The following is a 23,413-nucleotide window of genomic DNA, read 5'->3' on the forward strand; positions in this document are numbered from 1 at the left end:
CTCAAACTCAGCCAATGGCCTGGCTATGGGAAGGCACAATGTTGACAAGTGTAGGCTTTTTATTAGCTCTAACTTCTTGGCTTGGAATCCAGGCTCTGCCGTTTAATTGAGTCCTAATCTTATTGTGCCTCTGTGGGCTCCCCTACCAGGTAGGGTTAGAGTAAGGATTAAGTGCCTAACCATGCTCAAAACAATGCTTAAAAACAGGAGGTGGTTAATCAGTAGCCATTATTCTCATTACATTCCTTTTCCAAATTTTAAGATGCTAAGACATTTTAATTTTTGTTTCTTTCATAGAACATCTGTTAGACATGCAGTGGATGGTTCGCTAATCAAAATATTTGTAAATCAAGCTTTATAAAATGATACCCTGAGGAGAAAGGAGAGTTAAAGTGTTTTCCAGAGTTGCTGTTTGCTTGCCACTTTCTGTAATGGTTCTGAGGCACTGCCTGGGGCTGGGTTCAAGACACTGAGGTGCCAGTCATGGGAGACAGGATCTACTGCCCACAGAGGTGAGGGGCAGAGGTGCCCAGTGGCGGCTATCAGCTCTCCCATTCGTTTGAGAACGCTGAGAAGGACATCAGTGGTTAGCCCAGAGTTTTCCTATCACCGTGGGAGAACTGTGGTGTAGTTGATTCTTCTTGAAATGCTGGCCTTGCACTAACAGGATCCCTGGGCCTGTTCTGGCATTCCCTTCTGTAAGAGCAAGCTCTTCTTCTGTCAGAGATAAGAAGGTCTTTTACTTGCATATTTACTTCCTTGCTTTTTTGTCCTGAGTAGAGCCTTTTCCTTCCTTGTTTGTCTTTTGAACATGTTCTTTCTTCTCCAGAAAGCACCGGGGCTCCCTTAGGGAGTGAGCCTCATCCTTTATGAACCAAGGCTCAGGCTTGGTGTTTAGGAGTGTCTCCCCTCCATGAACTGGCCCAGCTGTGATGGGAGGCCCCTGGTGGGAGTGAGTGGGGGTGTGACTCCCCTACCTACCATTTCCCCCACGAAAGTCGTATCTTTCTTGGTCTAACTTTCCCCCATTCCCAAAAGTGCCTCAAATCCAAGATTTTGGTGAAGGAGCATATTCTATTATTAAAAAGGCTGTATGTCATTTGTACCTTATTAATGAAGGCAGAGAGCTTTAGGCATATGCTGGCCTCTCTTTATTATGTGGCCAGGCACTTAGCATAGTGGGTGCTGCTCATATCCCTATCCCAACACCTCCGTCCCGGTCTGAGACACTCATCCCCCTACTGGCAGTGTTGATGCCAACAGCTCAAAGCTGAGCCCTCTTCCCATTGTCCTGAGTTGATGACAGCCCAAGGAGATACCCCCCTCCCAGGGGCATCCCATATTTAATGACTGCTGTTGTGGGGGTACAGAAGCTTCAGTGGAGGACAATTGGGAAGGGCCATTCCATTGCCAGAGCTTGAGTGAGTTCCTGCAAACCTATAACATACATGACCTCCTTTGTGGGTTTGTTAGGACAGTTTCCTTGCTCCAAAAATGAAGGGTGGAAGCATCGAGATAAAATTACTGCCATCCAATCACACAGGGGTGGAAGCTCCCCGCCTCTCTGCCACCCTCTGAGGGAGCTGCTCTAAGCTGGTGGGAGGTCCCACCGGAAGGGAAATGATTTTGCTTGTAGCACCTGAGGGTGAGGGTGAAGAGGGGCTGGGTGTGCTGCAGCAGGCCCATCTCAGATTAGCATCCAGGCTCTTAGGACTGAGAAGCAAGAGAAAGGTAACAAATATGAAGGTGGGAGGGCTCTAGTACAAATGTAGCAAGTTAAAAATGTGGTCTGGCTCTGTTTCCAATATGTACATTTCTGAAATGGAAATGCAACAGAACCTTCTAGGGACTCCATAAATTAGAGCTTGGGAACACGAACTGTGTTGGTGGGCTTGTACCATGTCTAACACATAGCTTCATTGAGCAAATTAATCAAATAGCTTTGGTTACAAGGGAAGTTATATCTGCTGAGAAAGAATGTTTAGACTCTTTGGGAGGTGTGTCAACATGTAATTCATTGAACAAATATAAAGAAAGTTCTACAATGCAGGGGTTGGGAGCAAGATGCAGTGTTGCCTTTATGGGCTTTGTGTTTTGATCACCTGTTTCTTACACTTGGGTATGCACCTCCGGCTGGTGGGATAGAGGGTGCTCTCTGACCCGGGAAAACACATCCTCCTGAAATCACATCTCACCTAATGATTTTGGAAAACAACATTATTTTGATATCAAAACTAGGATAGGTTCTTCATGGCATAGGATACAATTTTTTGCCCATTTGAAGGATAAAACAGATGTCCAAAAAGATCACCCTGCCTCTCCGGAGCCTGTGGACAGGCAGGGACTTCACCTTGGGCGCAGTCAGGAGGGCTACAGCGGTGGAAACCTTTCAGCCACACTGTAAGCAGAGCAAGTCGGAGGCAAAAACACAGTTCCCAGCCGGAAGGGGTCACACACTCGGTGTTTCAAGGAGAACTTGGCATCTAAGAGGACCTTCAAGTGTGAGTGCATTTTGATGGGTGGAGGTCCAGAGGGTGAGGAGGGGCAGGAAGGGCCTTTCTGGGAAAGAAAAGAACACAAGCAAAGGGAAGGTCATGGGAAAGAAAGAGGAAACAGTTTGGTTTGGGCAGGGAGCAGGGCCCCAGGAAAGTGGTGGCAGAGAAAGCAGGAAAGACGGCTAGAGCTATTCCTGATGAGCCTGGAAGGGCAGCTGTAGAATTAGGGGTGTGCCAGGGATTGATGAGTATGGGGGTGTGTTCTCTCTTCCCTTGACCAGTCCCGGAAGAGAGAATGCAGGGGTTCATGAAATCTTGAGTAGAACGCGAGTAGGGTTAAGAAATGAATCAAAGAGACAAGACACAGAAATAGAAGAGAAGCTGGGCCTGGGTGTGGTGTCTGCCCTCTGATAGATGAACAGAGCCCCCAACTCTGGAAGTAAGTTTAATATACTGGAAGTAACAGGAAGTTACATCACATCTGGGTGGGCCTTGAGTTCCTGGCGACATAATGGGATCCACCCCCCTAGCACCTGGGCCGGAAAGGTCAGATTGAGTGACGGGTCCTTGCCTCTTGGCTAGGACCACCTCCAGGGCGTGGCTTTGCCTGCACCCCAGATTCAGCCAACGTATTTAAAAACACCCGACGTGCTTGTGCTTGCCAGTGACCCCCCACAGATGAGCTCAAGCCCTGGAGGATAGGACACTGACTTCAGAATGCAAGCTGTGCAGACCGAAGACAACGCCCGGCCTGACCACTGTGATCCTGTGGGCAAGTCATCAAACCACTGGATGCCCATTTTTCCATCTAGAAAATGGGGTGGCAACAGAACTCATTCCTTGAGGACATTAGGAAGATTAAATGAGATCAGGAAGATAAGGCACTTATTATAGTGCCAGCTACAGAGCAAGTGCTCTTTAAACAATTGTTGCTATACAAATAAATAACAATTTTAGTATATTATATCATTGTTATTATGGTTCTCAAGACAAATGAATGAAGCACTGAGAAATCAAGAGGAAGCCAAGTGAGCTGTGACCTGGGGATGCCAAAGGGAAAGACACCCAGGCAGGCATTTTGCTCTGCTAATGTAAAATGACCTTAAGTATTTACTAAGGCAGAATTTATGCAAGCCACCACTGCTGGCCTCCAATATTTTTCTCCCTGGAGAACAACAGAACCTCATTTTTGAAAATTCTTCTGAGTTGAATTATGCTTTTAGGATGGTCTCCTCCCTGCTCTTCCCCTCCTTTCCCACACCAGTACATGCAGCATTGGGAGCAGACATTGGAAAGCCAAGTGAGGATATGCATGAGAGGAAGGACCGGAGGACCAGAGGGAAACAACGGCAGGAGCACATCCTGGCTAGGACCTCCCTGGGGACTGATGGATAAGGTCCATGGGCAGAATCACTTCAGCTTCGTTTTGGGCTTAATTTACTCTAGAACCCACTTCTCTTCTCTGTCTCTGGGAATGTGAGGGGATAGGTGATCATGCCCAGGTGGGATGAGCGGGTCCTCTCTTTCAGAGCTGACTCAATGGCACAGAACAATCGTGTTTCACTGTGTGAGTATCAGTGTATTCAGCCTTTGAGCCGAGTCCAATCTTTTGCTATTTGGTGGGCACACAGGTATGCCTCTGTGGGATGAAGTCCGGAAGTGGTATATGCATTTGTAACTTTGATAAATACTGCCAAATGGTTTTCTACAGGAGTTGAACCATTTCGCACTCCCAACAGCAACTTTTTCAGCCAGTCTTAGGGGATAGACAAAATATTATTAGAGTTATAGTTTGCATTTTCCTTTGCATGAATGAGATTGAACACCTTTTCCCATGTTTAAGGCCTCTCATGGTTCTTTTTCTGTGAAATGTCTGCCCGTTTTTATACTGGTTGTTGGCCCTTTTCTCGATTTCTAAGAAATCTTCATGTTAGGGAAGTTTCCCCTTTATCTGTAATATAATATGCAAATACTTATTTCCAGTTTCTCAAGTGTCTTTTGACTTTGCTTATGGTGATTTTTTTCATGTAGAAGTTCTCATCTCTTAGGAGTCAGGTTATTCCGTTGCTGTTTCTTTATTTTTTATTGTATGGGTTATGGGTTTTGTGTCAGTAGAAAGGCTTTCCTTCCTTCATGATATAAAGAATTTTCTCATGCTTCCGTCTAGTACTTTCATGGTTTTGTGTTTACATTTGATCTGTGACCCATAGGAGTTAACCCAAGTGTATGGTGTAAGGTGTGAATCTATCCTGACACGGGAACCACTCATAAAATGATTGCTTTGAGATGAAAACCCTGGCAATTCCTAGCTTAGTGACCAGCTCTCTTGGTCTCCAATCCTGCCACCCCAGGCGGTTCTTCCTGTGTGTACATGATCACCCAATGTCTCATTCTAAAATGCCCCTCTGACCGCACTCCCATCTAAAACATCCAGTGCTCCTCCCTCCTGCTCTGCAGCATCGATTGTAAACCCATTTGTTCACGTCCACAAATTGTCCAGCTCAGTGTCACCAAAGACAGAGAGAAGTTTCCATTTCACAATTCTGACCAACCAGGTCATTCTGCCCAGGTGGGGTGAGATGAGAGGGTCCTCTCTTTCCAGCATTACCGCGAGGCCTTAGGGAGGGAGCAGAGCCAAGTGGTTCAAACTAAATAGCAATAATATTGTTTATTATTTAAGCTTATGATGCTCTAGAGACTGCTCTAAGCACTTTACGTGTATACTAAGCATGTAGCTCAGGGCCTATGTTGTATGCGTTCAAATAAATATTATCTGCACTTGTAGTTTCATTTTGCCTTGTGTTTCTATTTTTGATACTAGTCTCTTAGCTGTACCTGGAACACATTACAGTTCAAAAATTGTCTTTAAGCCTTTCATAGTTCGATAACTTCAGAACCCAAATGATCAATCATAACATCACAAAAAGAGGAACAACCAGAAGTTGCATGCCTTCCTATGATGGATAAGAAGTCCCAGGCCCAAGGAGTGAACCTGAATCTAATCAACACTATATCTAATCACTAACCTACAAGACATAAAAGATAAAGTTTGTTATTAAATTATCTCCTTGGTGCATCAGGACGACACTCTAACCAAGTAAGCCACCCAGCCAGGACTAAATGACCTCTTTGGGATGTAATTTGCCAAATCCAAAATGTGAAAAATTCTACAAACTAGTGACTCAATTTACTCAATAAATAAATGGCAATGAAAAGAAGAGAGAGCATATAACACATAAAAATGAGATTTAAATAAATAAAAGAGACCTAAGAGATACATCAACCAATGGAAAGAGTTGACTTTGTTTGAATCCTGACTCAAACAAATCAACTGCAAAACTTATGTATTGAGCAACCATGGAAATATGATCACTGACAAAATATTACAAAATATTAAGAAAGTATTATCAGTTGTAATGGTGTTGTGGTTTTGTTTTTAAATCCTCATCTCTTAGCAATACATACTAAACTATTTACCAATAAAATGGCATCTGGGATTGGGCTTTAACAAGATCCAGCAAATGTCCATGATGTATTCCAATACATTTGTGACTCATGCCTACTACGCCAGAAGCTGTTCCAGATCCTACAGCTTTCCACTGCACCATAATTATAGCATTCCCAGGAGGCCTTTGTTTAATTTCTTCAGCATGGAGTCACATGAGCACGGAAGTATTGCTTGGCCACCTAATATCCCTCAGTTTGCAGATTGCCTTTAGGTAAGTTGGGTATTCACATGAATCAATAAGGTTCTATACCAAGAAGACAAATAAAATAGTAAGGTCACAAAAGATACTGAGGTAAACACTCCAGTGATGATACCCAATATAATTATCACAGCTTAACATTAACATTTGGAAAAAAAACTGATGGATTATACAGTTTTGTGTCTGAAGAGACAGTAGTTTAGTGAGGGTTGGCATTCTTAGTTTATGAGCACAGAAGTATTGCTTGGTCACCTAATATCCCTCAGTTTGAAGATTGCCTCTAGGTAAGTCGGGTATTCACATGAATCTGATAAGGAGACAGTAGTTTAGTGAGGGTTGGCATTCTTAGTTTTTCATTGCAGACATTGTCAGACCTATTTTCAACACCTGGTCTCCTTCCCATAAGGGACCCTGGAAAATGGTGGTAGCAAGTGCCTTCAGCTTCCATTAACTGTCTGAGCTGCAAGAAAATAAAAAACTCAGATGTGGTCAACTTCAAATGGCTCTTAAGACTTTTATTGTTTGGTTCCCAAACATGATTAACTCAAATGGTTCTCCAAAGAATGGCCAGAGTCAAATGTTCTGTTCCTCTTCTTAAATATCAACTTCCTGCTCACCTATGATTTTAAATCTACAGTTCCTGCTCATGTATAATCTAAATTGTGATGCTAGGTCTATACATGTAAGATGAAACACTTTCCTAGTCTTGACTTTATCACCCAGTCACCATGGAGACACTGAAAAATGTGTCCATCAGTGTTCTCCTCATTATATCTCTGGGGAGAAGTTTCCCTAGACCCTCACCTCAGTCTTTCTTAAAGAACTGGCCTGCTTTTTCTTCAGACACAGAACTGTACTAGTGTAACCCATCAGGTTTTTTCCAAATGTTAATGTTCAGCTGTGATAATTATATTGGGTATCATCATTGGAGTGTTTACCTCAGTATCTTTTTGTGATCTTACTATTTTATCTGTCTTCTTGGTATAGAACCTTATTGATATCCTATATAATAAAAGCATAATATGCTAAGTGTCCAGTCATCCAGTTGGCCGTTCAACCAATCAAAGCATAATATGCTAATAATATGCTAAGGCTGCTCAACCACTCACTATAATGTGCACTGACCACCAGGGGGAAGACGCTCCGACCGGTAGGTGAGCTTGCTGCTGGGGTCAGGACTGAGCCAGACAGGCCAGACCTGCCCTGGAGCCCTCCCGCGATCCTTCCCTGGCTTGCCAACCTCCCACATCCCTCCCCAGCCCCGATCATGCACTGGTGGGTCTCTCGGCCTGTCCTGCGCCCTCTCACAATCTGGGACCCCTCAGGGGATGTCAGAGAGCCGGTTTCAGCCTGATCCCACAGGCCAGGCCGAGGGACCCCACTGGTGCACAAATTCATGCACCAGGCCTCTAGTTATTATATAAAGTAAAACAGATTTCAAATTGTAAGGAAGCCTAACTTGTATAGTAGCTGCCAGATGCTATGGGTATGATGATGACAAAGTCAATTTTTGCTATAATGGAAGATGAGGATGGGTGATGGCCTGGTATTTTGGAGGGAAGTCTTCACACTATTGATAATGGTCTTGCATAAAACAACTCTACATGTGGGTATGTTTTTTCCTCTTGAATGGGACATTAGTCCATTTCATTTGTTTCCTTCATCTCTGGGCTCACAAAATTTTCTTGTGGGTCATCACGGACAGCAAAGAGATCACTATGTTATTCCTGATAACTACAAGCAGATTCTGCCTACTGCTCCACAGTGAGGGCAGAACGATACAGCAATGTTACCATGCATGATACAGTTAGAAATAACCTGCATCCATTATGCTGACAATTCAGGTTGTGAAAACAGAATTGATACTCTGAATTTCAGAAGACTTGAAAGGCTTCCTGTGTTAAGGAAAAATAAATAAATAAATAAATAATGAAGATTAAGTGCTTTTACATTTAAAAACTGCTCAGAGATGACATTGCATTTATACAAAGAAATAGAAGCTGTTTCTGCTGCTGAGCTTCCAAGGTGAATATAGTTATAACCAAGGGCCATCCCGCAAGGGGAATGGCATTGAAATCCTGGGAGATCTCAGCAGCCACAGACACAGAGCAAATAAACCACTAACGGGGGCTAAGACAAAGACAATGCAATGCTTGCCAAGAAAGCAGGCCCTTTGTCCATGAAATGTGCTTTACCTGTCCGGATTTTGGGGACATATACTAACTAAAGTGGGAGGAAATGCAAACTCGGATGTTTAGCCCCACCTTGGACTACAAACACCGCTCAAGGTCAGGCCTTGCCTGGTTACTGAAGCAATAGTGGCACTGCCTCACTGTGTCCAACGTCGCACTCTGGTACTCCAAACTGGCACAGTCCTTCTTGGCCTTGATAATAAAAGCTGAAGCTTCCTGTTTGGGGACAGGATTGCTCCTATGTTGTCTTGTGTCATCTCCACCTCCAAGCCAGAGCTGACTTGATATTTCTTTTGTGCCAGTCATTACTTCAAATATTTGTACACATTACCTTGCATGAATTTCGCAACAGCTCTTATGGCTAAACTAGCATTGAATTACTCCCATTGCACGGATGAGGAAAGTGAAGCACAAAAAGGACAACTGGTCCCTGGCCACACAGACCAGGAAGTTGCTGAGTCAGGTTTTGAACCTGACATCTGGCTTCAGAGTGCACATTTGTTCCCTATGCTATGCAGGAGGTGGGAACTTCGGGACATAGACACTCTGTTCTCAATTCAGGAGCCTTCAACCCTCCTCTGAGATTTCATACGCTGCCTACTCAGAATTTCCCAGAACTGATTTCTGGCCAGTGGGCAATCCAGGCCCTGAATGTCTCCTGCACACCCTCTAGCTTTCCAGCTGGAATGTGTTCACTGCTCACCAGCAACTCCCACCCTCCCTTCACCCCCTCAGAGAGGAGGTAATGAGAGGCAACTGGGAAACTGGCTAATCCCAGTTTCAAAAATATTTGGTAGAGGAGACTCTTGAAGGTGACTTGTAAAGTGAAGATCTGGGTAAATTTGAAGATTTCAGTTATCCATCCATTACTTTTTCACTGGAGGCCCCAGGTGCAATGGGCTTCAGGGCCACAGATTCTAAACTTGACTGTGAGACTGTCTCAGTATATTTTCTTAAGAGAGTATCCTTTGTTTTCTTCATATTTTCAAAGGGTTTTACTAAAAAAAGGTCTAAAATCATTATTGTCTTTGTTATTCAAATGTGTCCCCCAGGTGCAATGGGCTTCAGGGCCACAGACTCTAAACTTGACTGTGAGACTGTCTCAGTGTATTTTCTTAAGAGAGTATCCTTTGTCTTCTTCATAGTTTCAAAGGGTTTCACTAAAAATGGTCTAAAATCATTATTGTCTTTGTTATTCAAATGTGTGGATAAATAAAAATGTACTGTGGACCTGGCCAGTGTGGCTCAGTTGGTTGGAGCATTGTCTGTACATGGAAAGGTCAAGAGTATGATTCCAGTGGGGGCATAGACCCAGGTTGCAGATTCGATCTCAGTCAGGGTGCGTATGGGAGACAACTGATCAATATTTCTCTCTCACATTGATGTTTTTCTCTCTCTCCTCCCTCTTCCTCTACTATCAGTGAAATCATATCCTCCAGTGAAGATTAAAAAATAATAACAATTTATTATGAAATAGGCTACTTGGTGGCGAATAAAAACCATTTAGGGTAGCATAATAAGTTTCCTTCTGTTTACTCCTAGAAGTCAATAAAGCATGTTAGAAAACACCTTGAACTTGGAATCAGAAGACATCAGTTCTCATGCCAGCTCAGCCGTTGACCAGCTGTGTCCCAAGGATAGTCTGGTGTTTGTCAGTCTCCGCTGGCTTATCTGTAGAAGGAGTATAACAAGATGCCCCTTGCCTGCTGAGTGCAATGGGTTCGTTGTGGGCCTAGAGATACAAGCCTGTCTTGTGAAAGTGCTTTAACCCTAGAAAGTGTCCGTTTATACACAATGTTTTCCTAAGATCTGGAGAGTGAGCTGGAGGATAAGCAGTCATCTTGCCTGGCCGAACACACCACAGATCTTTTCCTTCCATGAAAGACGGGCATTGGGATGAAAGCGAAGGCACGCACCTGTCCTTTCTTAGGTTGGAAGTTGGGAAGTATTGCTGCTTTCTTAGGCTGCGAGGACTCTGAATCCCTGAGAAGCTCCAAAAGCCATGATTTGTCACTGCAGAGAGGAGAGTCTCGGGGCCAAATGAGGGCATGGCAGGGGGTGTGAAAGGTTTCAGAGTCTCCGTCAGCGTGGCCGTCTCCATCTCAGGTTATGACTCAGGCCGACCTTGCAGGAATAGTACGGAGTCAGTGCCAGGGCTGAGCCTAACCTTGTCCAGAAATGTTTACCAAACTCAGGCTCCCCCAGGGAGAGCCTCAACCTCCAGATTAACCCTCATTCATCTCAATGGCCCTAAACCCCGGTGATCTCTCACGCCCTGTTGAGAACCCCCCTCACAGACCCCATTATGCTCTACAGGAGCCTCTCTATGAAATAATTTATATTCTTTGGTCTGGTGGCTTTGTATCGCTGAGCCTAATGACTGTTTCTATTTATTTTTCAGATGCTTAATTACAGTGGAACACTTCAACACCACTAAATTAAAACAAGCTACCAGCTCGTTTTTGATTGTGGCCTGGCTCACTTCCAAATGACGTTTAGGGCAATATCAGATATTTAATTGACACCACACATTTTGCTAACTTCAGAGCAAAATGGGAACATGCCTTCCACAAGTCGGTCTGTGAACGAGGAATGCTTCCTCTGGGGAGGGAACTTGGGCAGCATGTCTCATCTGCTAATGAGTTTTCAGTGTTTCGAGGAGACCAGAGTCCCTTTTCTTGGGGCCTAATGACTTTCCAATTTGGTGTTCCTAAGAACTGCTTATATTGCATTTTGTGAAAACTAATGAAATTATATATTTCTTGTAATCATGGTCTTGTTTACGCGCCCATGTGACTGAGCCTATTATTCAGACTTAGCAACTGAGCAGACAGGCACTGATCCCCTGCCTTTTGTTGTGGAAAGTAAGTTTTGTAGGTGCCACGAAACCCTGCAACACAGGTACGTGTGTTTGAAGGGAGTTAAAGGCAACATCAGGCCATGTAAGATAATATTCCTTGGCAATGGATGTTAAGAGTTAGTTTGTGTCTTTACTACATCAGTCATATGGCTATTGTTTGCATCTGACAGTTTTTCTTTTAAGATTAATGTGCTTATGAAAACCTTGTGCGTTCCTCTACGCGGCAAGCTTGAAATCCATCAGCATTACCATCGGAATGACACAATGCTGGGAGAGCAAACCAAATGACAAACAGAATCTGGTTTTCAGAGGCCAGTGTGTGTTGAGGAGAAATGATCTGAAGCCAAATCTGGCCTCCGTCCAGAAATTCCTCCCGCTGCACTGTTGGCACAGTCCACGGAAGGGAGGTGCTGGTGGGGAGGGGGCAGCGGAACATGGAAGGGGGACAGCACCGCAGGGAGACGGGAGTCAGGAAGGAAGCAGGATTGATTGAAAAATGTGGTCTTGATAGAAAACGATCGTCATGTGTAAAAAGCAAGTCGCAGAGAAAAACTTTGTGAAAAATGGGGCTTTTTCTGGATCATTAGGGAAAGTCGTTTCCAACATCCTCATTTAACATGCAGTTGGTGATGTGCAGTTGAAATACATGATGAGGAAGTTCACCATCTGGTTGGATTTGAGAAGCAAGAACAGAAAGGGGGACAGTGGCTTGGGGGAGGAGAAGGGTGGAGGACTCCGGTTGTATAAGGAGCCCTCACACTCTGCACAGGCTCATGAGCTGGGGAAAGGAGGGAGAGAAACATGGCTTGGTCTCCAGGCAGAGAGGAAATCAAATCCATGTCCAGCTTGGGAAATCAGGGTGATGTCTGTGGCGGCAGGAGATGCGGGAGGAACAACCATAAAAGACAGAAAATGGAGGCCAGGCCAGGCAGACAGAAGGGTAGGTGGGGGTCCCAGTTGACAGCCCACTAAGCTGAGAAGGATGAAGAGCCTCCTCACCCAGCCACCCACGTCCTGCCGGCTACCATCTTGCTTGACCTCAGTTTCACTTCGCCTCAGCTCGCCCAGATCCACTTTCTCGGCTCAGAAAGTGGGTGGCCAGAAAAGACGAGAACAGTGCTTCGGAGCTTCCCCGATTTGCAGCCTTCTTGAGTCGCAAATCACTTCCAAATGCAGCAGCCCAGCGAGCGGAGCGCCAAGAGATTGCGCCGCCTGCAGCCACTGCGCGTTCCAGATGTGATGGATTGGTGGGACCGAAGGCAGCCCGGCCAGCGGAGCCGGCCAAGGGGCTGTCACTGCCTGGGGGCGAGAGCACGCTGTGCGGGGGAGAGGCCGGCTTTTCACACCCTCGGCCCAGGCCGCACACGCCCTCCTGCGTGGACAGTTTCCCAGGGGTGTTGCCTGGCGTCTGGCTTAGGCGAAGTTGTGGGAGCCCAAGTGTCTGAACCAGGCGGTAGATCCAAGCGGGAGGAAGACGGAAGTGACAGGAGGACTAACCAGACAGAGAAGCCCGTCGGCTGCCTGGGATCCATTCCGAGATATCACATGTGGGAAGCCCTGCTCAGCGCCAGGCCTCAGACGGGTGTGTATGAGCGCGGCTCCCACTGGCTGCCGAGAAGGGATTTCTCTACCCGCTGCACTCCCTTCTCTGTGGCTTCCGAGGAGAGGAGAGCGGCCTGGAGGCCAAGGCTGCAGCTGCCGGTGCCCATGAGCACAGCCCTCTCTCCGCCTGCGGGACAGATGAGGGTCAGCCCAGGGGCATTCGGTGGGTGGGCTGCTTAGCGTGTCCAGGGGGGGTGAAAGCAGAAATTATTATAAATGTGAAAAAATGTTCTTCATCTTGGCTTCTCTTGAAACGGGCAGATTCCTCTGACCCTCTAACGATTTCTTTCCAATGAAGGTGGCCCTCTTCAAAGCTGGCTCGGCAGGGAGAAGCACTGGTCGGAACCGGTGAAACCTCTTTGGGGCTCATTTTATGTTAATCTGCATGTTCTGTGTCCTAGTGAGGGACACAGTGTTCCTGTCTCACTCCTGTCACTCACTCCCCAGCTGTCCCTGAGCAGATTGTTAACAACCCAGCAACTCCACCCTTGTCTGTAAAATGGAAGTAACAAGACTGTGGATGCAGAAGGGTTAGCAGTCTGGACAGATCCCAGAGGGCACCACCTCACTTGTCTTTTCCCTGTTCAATGGTGCATTTTGGAAACATCTGCAATCCAGGGGAATGGGCTGCCCATCATCCTCAGCCTCAGTGAATTATTTGCCATAAGTGCTCACTGAACAGCTGGATGGAGCCAGGTCACAAAGCCTGCTGTGAGCAAAGCCAAGGCAGGGGCTCCACCATTGCTGCCGGGAGGATAGACTGGTGCAGCCTTTGGAAGAGCAGCTACCCAATGTGTCAGAAGGTTTCAAAAATGAGCATCCTCTGCAACCCAGGAAATCCTATCTAATAAAAGCCTAATATGCAAATTGTCCCCTTGACCAGGAGTTTGACCACTCACTATGATGTGCACTGACCACCAGGGGGCGGCATGGAACATGGCTGGCATTGGCAACGCAGCACTGGCAGCGGCGGACGGCAGTAGAGGCACTGCTGGCCCTGATGGACCCTGATGAGAGCGGGACCACGGCAGAATGATGGAGCAGGTGAGTGGGTGGCACCAGGCCAAGGCAGGTGTGAGTGGGCCCGATTGTCCCCCTAATCACCCCGCAGACGGCAACCAGTGGGGGCGGTGTGTGTGTGGGGGGGGGCGCTGCCTGACTCCCAGGCACCAAGGGAGCCAGTGGGGGCCCAATTGCCCTGCTGATCACCCCGCAGATGGTGACCAGCAGTGGCAGCAGGGGGTAGAGTCACCGCCTGGCTCCCAGACACTAAGGGAGCTGGGCTGGGGCCTATGACTCAGGTAGAGGGGGGTGTGCAGGGGCCTGGGGGCCCAAGTGCTGCCCAGGGCCCAGAGGTCAGCTGGGACCTGCCCTTCCACGCCAGACGCTTGAGCTTCAATCTCCAGCCAGGCCTAGGAACCACACCCATGCATGAATTTCATGTACTGGGCCTCTAGTTCTCTTATAATGACTTTACTCAATTCCCAGAATAGGTGACCAGTAGGTTTAGTACCAGAATGTCCATATGGCATAGTTCATAGCAGGAAAGAATGGTAACAACCTAAGTGTCTAACTATACAAAATTGTTTAAACTGTGGTATGTCCATTCAATGGAATAGTATGCAACCAATAAAAATGTCAGAGCATTAATATGTGGTGAAAAAATTAGAACAGTGCTGGCTTAGGGGTGTGGGGTGTGGATTAACCCAGAAGATGCCTGAGAGAACTTTGTAGGTTGATGGTAATAGGCTACACCTTAATAGGGGTTTGTATCACATGGGTGAATGAATTTATCAAACTCCTTGAATGGTTCTTTTGTGCATCTCATTATATTTAAATATTTCTCAAAGGACCGTAAACAAATATTGAGCTCCAGTTCATTAAATGCATGCTGAAGTGTTTAGGAGTGGAGTGTACTTGTGTCTGCAACTTACTTAGAATCTGTAAAAAGAAAGATTGATGGATGGAGAGATGAGCAGATATCTAATAATACAAACATAGGAAAAGGCATAGATGGTAGATATACAGGTATTCACTCTCTGAAAATTATTTCAACTACTCTATATGCTTGAAATTTTTATTTAAGAAATAGGGGTAAATTACAGAATATATACTGATATTCCTAGTAAGTTATTAAAATATGTTTAATTTAATTTCATTTTTCTTAAAATGGTAAAAAGGTTATTTCTAAGTATTACAATAAGAAATGACTTGTTTACCATTACACTTTTTAACAATGTATGTATGTCAATTTGTGATTAGAAGTTGCTTCTTAACATCCCATTTCTCAGAGTGAAAATTAAGGGCAGTGTTGCAAGCAAGTGGCATGGATAGATTCCCTACCACATGTCCTGTGAGGGCTACTTGGGGCCTTCATTAACAAAGGTCAGGTACTGGTAAACAAATTTTGCCATCATAGCCACCAATAAATGTCTTTGTTTCCCTGCAGTTCTAAAGCCTCAGAGGCATCTTGCTCAATAGTAAATGTTATTTTCTTTGAGACCAAATTCAGGTGTCTCTAAGATAATCATTTGAAGTGATGAGATAACACTCTTCACACTGGAATTACAAACAGCTCCATGAAGTTAACAACCAAATCCCAATTCTACTTCTTCTTGATTTTTCCTATGGAAATAGCTGGGCACGTTTAATGTGGAGGGCCAGGCAGGGACTGAAACTATTAGATTAAATGTGATAAAACAGTTGGTCTCACACCCTCAACAGGTGAGGAGGGATAATTCTCATAGGCTCTCATAGGATACAAAAATAATTTGAACACAGTCACATTTTTATGAACTACCGAAGAGGATATTGATATTCTTTTCTTTTTTTTAATGTTCTTATTGATTTTAGAGAGAGAGGGAGAGAGATTGAAACATCCATGAGAGTGAAATATCATTGATCGGCTGCCTCCAGCATGCCCCCTACTAGGGAGTGAGCCCATAACCCAGGCATGTGCCCTGACCAGGAATCAAACCTGTGACTTCCTGGTTCATGGGTTAACACTCAACCACTGAGCCACACCAGCCAAATGAATTTTTTTCTCAGTTTTATTAAGGTATAATTGATATACAAAAAGATTTCGTGTATTTAATGTGTACAATTCGTAAGTTTTATCTGGGCTCAACTCTTGCTCTGCCACTTGCGGCTGTGTGACCTTGGACAAAATGGTTAACTTCTCTGTGCCTCAGTTTTCTCCTATGTAAAATGGATTATACTAGCATCCACCTCATAAGGGCATTATAAGGATTAGCTAAGGACTTAAGCACATGGTAGGCAAATAAACCTTAACTATTATTTTTTAAAATATATTTTTATTGATTTCAGAGAGGAAGGGAGAGAGAGATAGAAACATCAATGATGAGAGAGAATCATTGACTGGCTGCCTCCTGCATGCCTCCTACTGGGGATGGAGCCTACAACTGGGGCATGTGCCCTAGACCAGAATTGAACCTGGGACCCTTCAGTCAACAGGCCAATGCTCTATCCACTGAACCAAACTGGCTACGGCAAACCTTAATATTATTATCTTCATTATTACTGTCTGGAAATCTATTTTTATGCGTATGATTCTTTTCAGGCACTTAAAAATAACACTGAAAAGGTCCTGGGCAGAGTGGGGAGCAGAGGGTTTGCATCTGACTTCTTGAAGCTTCTTAATGAAAATTTTACCTAGAGAGGGCTAGTGAAGAAAAGCCCAAAAGCTTTTGCTCCAGGGCACGCAGGAAGTCGATTGTACCGAGATTCCCTTTAAGAAGGTTGACAAGCCACACGTGCCCACTCACCTGGCATAGAGGCCGAGTTGACAAAGCAGGGGCTCAAGAATGTTGAGAAGCACCTGTTCCCACCCAGGGCCCCCTCTTCTCCCTGCCCAGCAGCTGAAATGAGGAGGCTGAGGAGGGTGCCTCTTAGGCAGGGGGTGCTTTGTGCTGGCTTTGAATGAAAGTCAGGTCCCCCATAAACAGAAGCATTGCACCCCTGCCCCAGCTTCGGAGATGAGGGAGAAGTGGTGCTCATTGCTTATCACATTTCTCTGGACGCTGGAATCTCAAATCTCACTGGAGTTTCAAAAACAGTTCCAGGAAAATCGTTCTTGGGGGAGGAGAATGCTCACCACCTGTGTCTGTGGAACTGCTGATGGGGCTGGAGTGGGCCTCTCATGGCCCCAGCATGGGCCCCCACATTCCCATCCTGTCGCTCTCTGCAGCCCAGTCCCCCTGTTCCCATCCACCTGCCAGGCCTGCTTCCCACAGCTCCTATCATGCTGCCATAAGACTCAGTCCAGCTCACCCACCATCGCTCTGTGGGGCCAGTGGCCCAGGACTCCCACTGCCTCCTAGGCTCAGGCTTCCTATGCCTCGCTCCTTCCCATAATCCCAATCGCATTCTCCAACTGACTACCCAAGTCTCCCCAGGTCCTGTGCCCACTGATACCTTCTCCAAGCTGAAGAATGATGTAGGGGGAGCTACGTGAGGATTTCAGCTGAGGGCCTGGGGGCTGGAGGGTAGGGTGGGGTGTCTGAGCTCTGGACTCACCAAGGCAAAGGGGCTGCCTCAGACAAGTTTCCAGTACCATGTCTCTTTCTCCTAAATGTCTGGCATTTGAAGACATTCTCACTGAGGAATTTTGGCTATTTCCTCACCCAGCTCTAGTCACATCAGATAAAAACAAGCCCATACTGCTAGAGATTGAGGGAAAGGATGTGTGCCTGTGTGTGTGTTTGTGTGTCTGTGCATCTCTGTGTGTACGTGTGTGTGTGTGTGTGTGTGTGTGTTTGCTTTGGGTTTCTGTTTACCAAAGCCCATTTTTCTTAATCGGAAGAAAATTGGCCTCCCAATAAGGTAACCAAATTCTCCACCATGTAGCATTGTGGCACTTTTACTTTATTTGATAAATGCATTCAAATTGAGGGTGTCTAAGCAATAACGGACCCTCATTAGAGCAGCGCAGGCCTTCAAATGTTCTGGTGAAAGCAGATTGGCCCAAATTCCAGTTACATATTAAGCATCTTATCCCAGATACCTTGTGAAGTTGAGAACACAGTGCAAAGAACAACTCCATCCCTGCTGTTCTGTGATCTGCTGTGTAACAAACCAACCCAAACTTAGTAGCATGGCCCAGCCAGCGTAGTTCAGTGGTTGAGTGTGATCTAGGAACCAGGAGGTCACAGTTATATTCCAGGTCAGGGCACATGCCTGGGTTGCAGTCTCGATCCCCAGGTTGGGGCATGCAGGAGGCAGCCAAGCAGTGATTCTCTCGACCGGGAATTCAACCGGGAGTTAGACCGCTCACTATGATGTGCACTGACCACCAGTGGGTGGTGCAGAACATGGCAGGTGTCTGCGACACGGCACTGGCAGCAGGCGGCAGTGGAGGTGTTGCCGGCCCCATTGGGCCCCAACGAAAGCAGGACCACAGTGGGATGGTAGAGCAGGTGAGCGGGCGGCACCAGGCCAAAATGGGTGTGAGCAGGGCCCAATTGCCCCGCCAATCGCCCCACAGACAGCGACCAGCATCCATTACAGAGAAAGGACAGATAGCAATATTAAGATATTTCTCCTAATTATTTTCCTTTCGATGTGCACGAATCTGTGCACCAGGCCACTAGTCTTTATATAGTGTGGCTGAGGGACAGTGGTCTGGTCCACACGTGGGCCAATTGGTTTGGCTGAAATGCAGCTTGTGGAATCCATCTGTGTGAGCCTTGCTGGTGTCCTCTGCTGGCCTCTACACCCAGAGAACTCAAGGTCTTCCCCTGGCTCACTAAGGTGAGGTGGTCTCTTCTTATTGACTCATGCCACCCTGACTTGTGCTGTCACTGTGAGTCCCCTGGCTCCTGTCTGGTCCTTAGCCTGGCAATGTGCCCTGCAGCTCTCAGTTACTAGCATTTCCCACTTGCCATGATGTAAATGCCCCAGCCACACTCTTAACTACATTGTTGTAATGGTTTTAAAACATAGCTGCACATTCTTTGACACTCTTTCCTTTGAAACGGGGTGTCTCTATTCTTCTTCCTTGAATCTGGGCAGATGTGTGGCTACTTTGATCACTAGATTATGGCTGAGGTGTGGTTATGTGGCTCCTGAGGCTAGGTTATATAGGGTGTCCCAAAATTCACGCAAGAAGTAATTTTGATAGAAAATACAGGTTTATAATTAAAAATTGTAAATTTTTTATATATTCATAAAGTATACAGTATAGGGTTCTGTATGGAATAGTACATCAGATAAATGGCCTCCACGGCTTTGCTGGCACATACGCAAAGCCATGGTCTTCATTGGTCTTCATTGTCCCTGCTCCTGGGCCATAATTGGCCATAATTGAAGGAATTGAAATCAAAGGGCAACAGATATTAGAATCTGATTCAATAAACCAAGTAAAATTAGGCTTTTATTTTTTTTGTTGTTGTTGTTAATGCTCACGCAAAATTCAAATCTTGCGTGAATTTTGGGACACCCTATATAACCTAGCCTCAGGAGCCACATAACCACACCTCAGCCATAATCTAGTGATCAAAGTAGCCACACATCTGCCCAGATTCAAGGAAGAAGAATAGAGACACCCCGTTTCAAAGGAAAGAGTGTCAAAGAATGTGCAGCTATGTTTTAAAACCATTACAACAATGTAGTTAAGAGTGTGGCTGGGGCATTTACATCATGGCAAGTGGGAAATGCTAGTAACTGAGAGCTGCAGGGCACATTGCCAGGCTAAGGACCAGACAGGAGCCAGGGGACTCACAGTGACAGCACAAGTCAGGGTGGCATGAGTCAATAAGAAGAGACCACCTGACCTTAGTGAGCCAGGGGAAGACCTTGAGTTCTCTGGGTGTAGAGGCCAGCAGAGGACACCAGCAAGGCTCACACAGATGGATTCCACAAGCTGCATTTCAGCCAAACCAATTGGCCCACGTGTGGACCAGACCACTGTCCCTCAGCCACACTATATAAAGACTAGTGGCCTGGTGCACAGATTCGTGCACATCGAAAGGAAAATAATTAGAAGAAATATTTTAATATTGCTATCTGCCTTTTCTCCCTCAGCGCCTGGGAGCTGGGAGGTGGCCCTGCTCCCAGCCACTGCTGCTGGTTGCCCTCTGCAGGGTGATCCGGCCCCGCCTGGCTCCCGCTTGCACCCGCCTTGGCCTGGCACCACCCGCTCACCTGCTCCACCATCCTGCCATGGTCCCACTCTCGTCGGGGCCCGTGGAGGCCAGTAATGCCTCCACTGCTGCCCGCTGCCAGCGCAGCATTGCCAATGCCCATCATGATCTGTGCCGCCCCCTGGTGGTCAGTGCATGTCATAGCGAGCGGTCGAACTGCCTCTCTTTTATTGATTGATTGATTGATTGATTGATTGCCTTTCCTTTTTATTTACCTTTATTGTTGAAAGTATTACAGATGTCCTCTTTTTTTCCCCATTGACCCCCTTCTCCCTGCCCTCACCCCTTCCCCAGCCTTTACCGCACTATTGTCTGTATCCATGGGTTATGCATATATGCATATAAATTCTTTGGTTAATCTCTTCACACTCCCACCCCCTTCCCTCTGAGATTCATCAGTCTGTTCCATGCTTCTATGTGTCTGGGTCTATTTTGCTTATCAGTTTATGTTGCTCATTAGATTCCACATATGAGTGAGATTATGTGATACTTGTCTTTCTCTGACTGGTTTATTCGCTTAGCATAATACTCTCCAGATCCCTCCATGTTGTCTCCTTCTTTTTTACAGCTGCATAGTATCCCATTGTGTAAATGTACCACAGCTTTTTTATTCACTCATCTCCTGATGGGCACTTGGGCTGTTTCCAGATCTTAGCTTGTAAATAGTGCTGAGATGCAAATTAATACTACAGTGAGGTATCTCACACCTGCCAGGATGGCTACCATTAACAAATCAACAAATGACAAGTGCTGGCGAAGTTGTGGAGGAAAAGGAACCCTGTGAGTAGGAACATTGTTAGTGGGAATGCAGACTGGTGCAGCCACTATGGAAAACAGTATGGAGTTTCCTTGAAAAATTAAAAATGGAACTGCCATTTGACCCAGTGATCTCACTTCTAGGAATATATCCTAAGAAACCAGAAGCACCAATCAGAAAGAATATGTGCACCCTTGTTTATTTTCCTCATTTAAAAAATGAGAACCGTTTACCTACCTTTCCTGTGAAAATGAAATAATACAGGTATAACTCTTAATACAGTGTCTTGCGCATGGAAAGTGCTATAGCAGCAACATTGGGCAAGTACAGGAAAAGCATAAATAATAAGTATTAATTTCATATACTTTTTCTGATTAGGAAATAATGCATTAAGGAATCAAGCATTTGAGAAATGAAAGTGAAAGACAATCACTCTTGGATCTATATTTTTTTCTAGATATTTTTTCCAAGCATACACTAGCACAATTTTTTTAAAATATATTTTATTGATTTTTCACAGAGAGGAAGGGAGAGGGATAGAGAGTTAGAAACATCGATGAAAGAGAAACATCGATCAGCTGCCTCCTGCACATCCCCTACTGGGGATGTGCCCGCAACCGAGGTACATGTCCTTGACCGGAATCGAACCCAGGACCCTTGAGTCTGCAGCCCGACGCCTATCCACTGAGCCAAACCAGTCAGGGCCACTAGCACAATTTTTACATAAACAGGGTAATATTATGCAGGCTGTTTTGCAACTTAGTTATGGTAATAAATATCTATTGGACATTTCCCTACGATTAATACAAATATGTCTCTTTCTTACTCAATTACATTTGATAGGAACTAGAGATTTATTGTTGCTGGAGATCCTGATGGCCTGCCCAGAGCGCACCTTCTCTTAGGTCCAATACACCTGGAGGCCGTGAGTACCCACCCTGGCTATGGCCTTCCCCTGCACACTGCGTCAGAAACCATCCTTTATCGTTTATCAGCACTTTCTACTCTAAGATGCTGCTGTTGGGAATGTTCATAATTACACAATCTCTCCTTCAGACAGGCCCATGGGAGAAATGAGATGAAAATTTACATCTCCTATGATCACAAGCTGTAAATATTTTTAAGAATTCTCTTCCAGCCCTTTTCCTATGTAAAAATAATTTATTTTTACATCTATTTAGGACCATCCTGGGAATACAGTTTTATACCCTTGGCTTTCACTTAACATTAAATTATAAATGTTTTTCCAAGTTTTATGCAAACAAGATCATGAAGCCTCTGCGCTGGGAGGAACCTTAGGATCAGGCAGATCTTACAAGATGAGGCACCTGAGGGCTGAGTTGTTTGAGTTTCTCCAAAATATTTTAATAGTCATCTGCAATCCGGTGAAGCTGATGCAAAGCTGGAAAGGCTGGGCCTATTGGTTGCTTTGTATACACATCCACCAAGGCGCGTGTCTCTTTATCCCACAGAAACTGGACTGCCAGCAGACCTCGCCTGCCCCAGGCTGATCGCTGACAAGTATGTAATCCCTATCCCTCCACACCTTTCTGTCAACGTCCCTCCCTCGGGAGCGGTTCAAGACCTAGATAGGATCTGGACACCCTAGCAAAGCTGTCAGGCCAGCGTGCTTCGGAGAAAAGCTGCCTGTTCTGTCTTGGGCATCTAGGTGTTTTGTGGAGCTGGCATATTTGTACTGTGGAGGTGGGAGGGGCATTGGCATTAACACGCATACCCGGGGTGAAAGCCCGGCCAAGTCTGGGACATAATCCACCGCAAGATCAGTCACCGAGTGAGGCATCTATTTCCCCACATGGAATGCCATCACTAGGTACTGCTTTGGAAATAAGACGGCATAATGCAATCTGAAAGACTGCGTGGGTAAAGATCAAGACCACGGCTCTGTAGTTATAGGACCTGGAATAAGTCCCTCTCTGGCCTTTAGTTACCTGCTTTGTAAAGAGGGGCTCCACGGTGCCCACTTGGTAAAGTTGTAACACCTCAGCATGCCTGTTAGCACTCAATGAATAGGAACTGCTTATTAATAAACTTCCTTTTTTCCCTCTGTGAACAGTCCAAGACACGTAGTAGGGCCTCAATAAATATTTATTGCCTGAATAATGTAACACAAGCAAATAAGATTACACATTTTGAGACTAAACAACTGAGTCTACAACAATAATAGTAATAACTGTTGCACATGAGTCTAGAAAAGCTAGAAACCAGGTTTCTTGAAATAGAAAATTTCATATTCTTTTATCCTATCATTATTTCCATTTTCCCCACAGATGTTTTCAATTTAATTATAAAGACGATTGCTTTGGCTTTACTCTCCACCAGGAGATGAAAATAAATACTACCCTTTCAGACACAGCCAGCTGCGATTCTAAGTCGTTTTCTTATCATACAGTACTATTGGTTAAATTATTTTCTTCATTACAAAAATAACAGTTCATCAGAGACAATTTTGGAAGTAAAGTAGGAAAGAAAAAAGTACAGCCAAAGTGTCTCTACCAAGAGCCAACAGCTGTGAACATGTTGGTGTATTTCTATGCACACTTTTGCAGTTCATTGTGGTCTGACATGGCATCTAATTTTATTTCCAGCTTTTAATTCCTGATCATGATGAATTGCAGTTTT

The sequence above is a fragment of the Myotis brandtii genome, unplaced genomic scaffold (assembly GCF_000412655.1).
Source record: "Myotis brandtii unplaced genomic scaffold, ASM41265v1 scaffold217, whole genome shotgun sequence".
Taxonomy (NCBI): domain Eukaryota; kingdom Metazoa; phylum Chordata; class Mammalia; order Chiroptera; family Vespertilionidae; genus Myotis; species Myotis brandtii.